At 42.3% G+C, this 6983-nt stretch overlaps 1 non-coding gene across 1 annotated transcript; it reads right to left on the minus strand.

Moving 5' to 3' along the window:
* Positions 1 to 6396: 6396 nt before the first annotated feature.
* Positions 6397 to 6501, minus strand: LOC132537872 (U6 spliceosomal RNA). Its single transcript, XR_009549295.1, has one exon. It is a non-coding gene; the product is annotated as a U6 spliceosomal RNA (small nuclear RNA).
* Positions 6502 to 6983: the final 482 nt, after the last annotated feature.

The following is a 6983-nucleotide window of genomic DNA, read 5'->3' on the forward strand; positions in this document are numbered from 1 at the left end:
GACTAAAGCAGAAACAAACCAATGGGACTACATCAAATTGAAAAGCTTCTGAACATCCAAAGAAACTATTAAACAAACAGAGAGACCCCTCACAGAATGGGAGATGATCTTCACATGCCAGACATCAGACAAGAAACTAATCACCAAAATATATAAAGAGCACAGGAAACTTAGCCGCAAAAAAGCAAATGACCCCATCCAAAAATGGGCAGAGGAAATAAACAAAACATTCACCACAGAGGAGATCCAAAAGGCTAACAAACATATGAAAAACTGCTCTAGGTCACTGATTGTCAGAGAAATGCAAATTAAGACAACACTAAGATACCACCTCACTCCTGTAAGAATGGCATACATCAAAAATGACAGCAGCAACAAATGCTGGAGAGGATATGTGGACAGAGGAACCCTTTTACATTGCTGGTGGGAATGTAAATTGGTACAGCCTCTGTGGAGAGCAGTCTGGAAAACTCTCAGAAGACTAGACATGGACCTTCCATATGACCCAGTAATTCCTCTCCTGGGGTTATACCCCAAGGACTCCATAACACCCAACCAAAAAGAGGTGTGTACTCCTATGTTCATAGTAGCACAATTCATAATAGCTAAAACCTGGAAGCAACCCAGGTGCCCAACAACAGATGAGTGGCTGAGAAAGCTGTGGTATATATACACAATGGCATACTATGCAGCTATCAAGAACAATGAACCCTCCTTCTCTGACCCATCTTGGACAGAGCTAGAAGGAATTATGTTAAGTGAACTAAGTCAGAAAGATAAAGATGAGTATGGGATGATCCCACTCATCAACAGAAGCTGACTAAGAAGATCTGAAAGGGAAACTAAAAGCAGAACCTGATCAAATTACAGCAGGAACCTCACATCTTTACTATAGAGCCCCTACTTCCCCCAGTCCTGGAACCCTTGGATAGGGCCCACTTTCCTGTATGCAACTCCCAATCCGAACCAAGTAATATTGCATCCGCCGATCACAACCTAACCAAAGCAACGATTGCCACCTCAATATGCTTCACCTCAGACTGTATCCAGAGACTTCACGTGTGGAATGACAACCCTTCACCTTCATTTCTCGGGTGAGACCTTTCCTTTTATAGTACACTCTAATTTCATCTCAGGTAGTTCACTTTCTAACAAAGTCCCATAATCTAGATATACACCAGTTTCTGTGAGAGAGAGCTTATGTGCACACGTATCCATAAACTACTGCAAAATATATACCTGAAAGCAGAAGTACACTAGAGTTTGCAGTGAGTACCTCCCTAACACTTCCTCTCCACTATTCCAAGCTTGGGATCCATGATTGCTCAACAAATTGTTTGGCCTCATATGTTAACTCTCTTTTCAATCACCAGGTTCCAGATGCCACCTGGATGCTGGCTAGGCTTCCCTGGATTGAAGACCCCACCAATGTGTCCTGGAGCTCAGCTTACCCAGAGACACACCTTACTAGGGAAAGAGAGAGGCAGACTGGGAGTATGGACCGACCAGTCAACGCCCATGTTCAGCGGGGAAGCAATTACAGAAGCCAGACCTTCTACCTTCTGCAACCCTCAATGACCCTGGGTCCATGCTCCCAGAGGGCTAGAGAATGGGAAAGCTACCATGGGAGGGGGTGATTATGGGGATTGGGTGATAGGAATTGTGTGTAGTTGTACCCCTTCTACCTTATTTTTTGTTCACTAATCCTTTCTTAAATAAAAAATTAAAAAAAAAAAAGGAATCATTGAAAAACCATAGGATAAGAGGGGTACAATTCCACAGAATTCCCAACACCAGAACTCCATATCCCACCCCTTCCCACGATAGCCTTCCTATTCTTTAACCCTCTGGTAGTATGGACCCAAGGTCACTGTAGGATGCAGAAGGTGAAAGGTCTGTATTCTGTAATTGCTTCCCCACTTCTTCTTCTAGCGTTTGCCCTTCTTCCGTAGCCAGTCAACAGCGTCAGGTTGAGCCTGATGTAAAGTTTCGAGACCTCCTTTGAATCTGGAGAGGTGGCAGTCGTTGACTATGTGGGTCATAGTCTGTCTGTATGTGTGTTGACAGGGCGATCCATACTCCCAGCCTGCCTCTCCCTTTCCCTAGTAGGATGGGGCTCTGGGGAAGCAGAGCTCCAGGACACACTGGTGGGGTTGCCTATGCAGGGAAGTCTGGTCGGCATCATGCTAGTATCTAGAACCTGGTGGCTGAAAAGACAGTTAAGATACAAAGCCAATCAATTTATTGGACAATCGTAAGCCTAAAGGCTGGAATAGTGCAGATGAAGAATTGGGGGTCCTCCATTTTTTTTTCATGTATCTATCTTTCTTTTTAAAAAATTTATTTTTTATTTAAGAAAGGATAAATTAACAAAACCATAGGGTAGGAGGGGTACAACTCTACACAATTTCCACCACCCAATTTCCATATCCCATCCCCTCCCCTGATAACTTTCCCATTCTCTATCCCTCTGGGAGCATGGACCCAGGGTCGTTGTGCGTTGCAGAACGTAGAAGGTCTGGCTTCTGTAATTGCTTCCCTGCTGAACATGGACGTTGTCTGGTTGGTCTATACTCCCAGTCTGCCTCTCTCTTTCCCTAGTAGGGTGGGTCTCTGGGGAAGCAGAGCTCCAGGCCACATTGGTGGGGTCTTCAGTCCAGGGAAGCCTGGCCAGCATCCTGATGTCATCTGGAACCTGGTGGCTGAAAAGAGAGTTAACATTCAAAGCCAAACAAATTATTGAGCAATCATGGACCCAAAGCTTGGAATAGTGGAGAGGAAGTGTTAGGGGGGTACTCATTGCAAATTCTAGTGTGCTTCTGCTTTCAGGTATATATTTTGCAGTAGTTTATGGATAAGAGTGAACATATGCTCTCTCTCACAGAACTTGGTCTATATCTAGGTTTTGGGACTTTGTTAGAAAGTCAACCACCTGGGATGGAATTAGAGAATACTATGAAAGGAAAGGTCTCACCCGAGTAATGAAGCTGAAGGGTTGTCATTCCACACCTGAAGTCTCTGGATACAGTCTGAGCTGAAGCATGTTGAGGTGGCAATTGTTGCACTGATTAGGTTGCGATCGGCAGATGCAATATTATTTGATATGGATTGGGAGAGTCATGAGGGAAAGTGGGCCCTATCCTAAGGTTCCAGGGCTGGGGGAAATATAGGCTCTATAGTGGAGATCTGAGGTTCCTGTTGTCTTAGGGTTCAGAAAGACAATGAATAGTTAATGTTATTATCACATTGTTTGGTAATTGGGTTAACTTTGAAAAGTCCTTTTGTTAGAGTTTGCTGTATAGTACCCAGTGGGTCCTCCATTTTGTAGATAGCTAGTAGGCATACTTTTATTCCAAAAAAAAGTTATATTACAAAAGGCCTCTGGATATATTAGTTTTTTTTTTCCCTGAGCCTGAAATCTGATATGCAGGTGAATCCAAGTTATTGTCTGGGGAGATGACATAATAGCTGGAAAAAGGACAAGAAAGCTGGATCAGGTAAGTGAGTAGCTCTCTAATATAGGAAAGGTGTATAAATATTATTGACTGTAAATGCCATCGATTTGATTTGGTCCGGGGCCGATATTCATTTGATTTGGTCTGGGCCTTAAGATCCTATGTGACCTCTGCATCCTTATAGATCCGAGTTCTGTAAATCTTGTAGCTCTGTAGATCTTCAGTTCCTGTAGATCTTGAGCACCCCAATGCAAGTCACAGCAGTTCTCCTAAGGTTGCAGACATTGGTCAACTATCATCTCTAAATCTTTCTGTCTACATTTGTACATAATTGCCCCCTTTTTCTTCCAGGCCCAGTCCTGTCTTCCCCTCCAAGGCACAAATAACCCTTTCAGTACACCCAAATGTCCTTCCATTTTTCCTCCTCCTTCTTGAGGTCCTGTTGGAGTTGGAGTTCAGAGTTCTCTTATCTTCTTCCTCCTATCACTTCTCCTCCACTGGTAGTATGGACTGAAGATCTTTATGGGGTACAGAAGATAGGAGGCTTCTGTAATTGCTTCTCTGCTGGACAAGGGCATTAAGAAGTCAATCTGTACTCCCAGCCTGAGTTCAATAATGCATACTAATATTTATTTACATGGGGATCATTTCTCATGTGTTATTATCCAGAGATATAAACCTTGCCATCTTTTAGAACCCTATCACTTTATAGGTAGCTAAATGTGAGTCCCAAAATGATCAGTTTTGTGTCATTGTGTAGCCAGCTATTGGTACATGAATCACGTCCTTTCCTGGTGTGGATTCTCTCTCTCTCTCTCTCTTTCTCTCTCTCTCTCTCTCCATCTCTCTCTCTCTCTCTCTCATTGTCTTTATTTAGTTATTGGATAGAGGCAGCCATAAATTGAGAGGGAAGGCAGGGATAGGGAGGAAGAGGACAGAGAGACACCTGCAGCACTACTTTACCACTCATGAAGCATTCCCTCTGCAGGTGGGGACTGGTGACTCAAACCTGGATCCTTGCACACTGGAACGTGTGTGTTCAACCAGATGTGCCACCACCTGGCCCCACCCTGATATGGATTCTCTGTCATATTCAAAGCCAAATGAATGAGCAACTTCTAGTAGTACTTTGTTTTCTAGAGTAGTTTGGGTTTCAGATTAAAACTAAAAAGTGGCAGAGATTACTTTTCTATCACTCCCTACTTCCCCCTCCCCCAACCCAAAAGACTAGTCTCCACCATTATGAACATCCCATCTGAGTGATGTGTTTGCTATAACTAATGAATCTATATTGACACATACTCACTCAAACTCCACAGGTTTGATTAGGACTCATGTTGGTGTATATTCCATGGGCTAGAGCAAATTTATGGCATAGTGTTCATTTGGGCATCATGTTTTTACTGCAATAGAAAATCTTTGTGTTCTACTAATTTGTCCCCTCACATATTTCGTGGAAACCATTACCTTGATGTTTTTGTTTCTTGTGCCTTTTCCAGAATGTTATTATTGGAATTCTGTAGTATGTGCTATTTATGATTGACTTCTTGTGTTAGCCTTTAAATTAACTTCTTTTTTCTTGAAACACCAACTGATTTTAATCTACTACAGTAAGTATGTTATGATTATTTTCATTTGAAATAAGATTTATTTGTGTCGTATGTGTGAGAAGCCAGAGCATCACTCTGGTACATGCTATGCTGGGGATTAAACCAGGAGCCCCAGACATGACATGCAATTCCTGTGTCTCTGTTCTGCAAGTTGAACCATTGCCCTGGCCTGTAGCAATTTATTTGTTTATTTTTTTAAATATTTATTTATTCTCTTTTGTTGCCCTTGATGTTTTATTTCTGGTGGTTTCTTTTTTTTTTTAATTTAAGAAAGGAGACATTAACAAAACCATAGAATAAGAGGGGTACAGTTCTGCACAATTCCCATAACCTGATCTCCATATCCCATCCCCTCCCCTGATAGCCTTTCCATTCTCTATCTCTCTGGGAGTATGGATCCAGGGTCATTGTGGGTTGCAGAGGGTGGAAGGTCTGGCTTCTGTAATTGCTTCCCCACTGAACATGAGTGTTGATTGGTTGGTCCATACTCCCAGTCTGCCTCTCTGTTTCCCTAGTAGGGTGGGACTCTGGGGAAGCTGTCCTCCAGTATACATTGATGGGGTCGTCTTTCCAGGGAAGTCTGGTCAGCATCTTGCTGGCATCCAGAACCTAGTGGCTGAAAAGAGTGTTAACATAAAAAGGCAAACAAACTGTTGAATAATCATGAACCTAAAGACTGGAATAGTACAGATGAAGTGTTGGGGGTATTCCCTGCATGCTCTTGTGTACTTCTGCTTTCAGGTATATATTTTTCCCCTAGTTTATGGGCATGTGTGAACCTATGCTCTGTCTCAGGGGACCTGGACTATATCTAGGTTTGGGGACTTTATTGGGGAGTGGAACACCTGGACTGGAATTAGAGAGTACTATCAAAGGAAAGGTCTCACCGGAGTGATGAAGCTGAAGGGTTGTCATTCCACACCTGAAGTCTCTGGTCACAGTCTGAAGTGAAGCATGTTGGGGTGGCACTCATTGCGTTGATTAGGTTGCGATCCGCGGATGCAATATTATTTGATTTGAATTGAGAGAAGCATGCAGAAAAGTGAGCCCCACCCTAAGATTCCAGGACTGGGGGAAATATAGGCTTTATAGTAGAAATGTGAGGTTCCTGTTGTCTTAGGGTTCAAGAAGACCATGGATAGTTACTATTATCATCACGTTATTTGGTGATTGGGTTAACTTTGAAAAGTCCCTCTGTTAGGGTTTGGGGTATAATACCCAGCATCTTGTATATAGCCTATGTATTAAAAAGACTCAGTCTGTGTTTTAAGAAGTTTTAGACATATGATCAATTTTTCCCCTCTCATATTAATTCAATAGTGGTTTATATGTTTACACTTTAAAACTTTTTTTTTTAATCTGGAATCCTTGCCCAGGGGCCATGCTAATCTTCTTTGTACAGTTCCAATTTTAGTATATGTGCTGCCAAAGCGAACATTAAATTAACTTTTTAAGGAGGAGGCAGTAGATCATCCAGGAAATGGGTATTCAATAATAAAAAAGAAGTTTTAAGCCACCGTAAAATGGTGTGTTTGGAAGCTAGGTATTTAGAGAGAGAAAAGTACATTCTGAGGCATCCTTTCATCTCCAGTAAGTATTTCAAGGTGATACCTAATTCACTTGTATGTAAACTTTGCTCCATGAGGAAAGCAGAGAAAATGGCAAGACCTAAAAATTAACTGACAGTCCAAGACTCACTGGGAGCTAATAATTATGCTGGCTTCTCCTCCTGATTCCAAAGTGCAAACAGGCTTTAAACAGATTGCCAGCTCCCCCAGGGAAGAAAGAAGGAAATGGCTGGATTAAAGTCAGAAAGCAGGGAGCCAAAAAAAAATCTCGTATTCATTACCATCCCCATCAATGAATATTTATCAAGCTCCCACAGAGAACCTAGTATCAAGGCTTAGGAATTCAAAGA

Source organism: Erinaceus europaeus, chromosome 3, assembly GCF_950295315.1.
Source record: "Erinaceus europaeus chromosome 3, mEriEur2.1, whole genome shotgun sequence".
Taxonomy (NCBI): Eukaryota; Metazoa; Chordata; class Mammalia; order Eulipotyphla; family Erinaceidae; genus Erinaceus; species Erinaceus europaeus.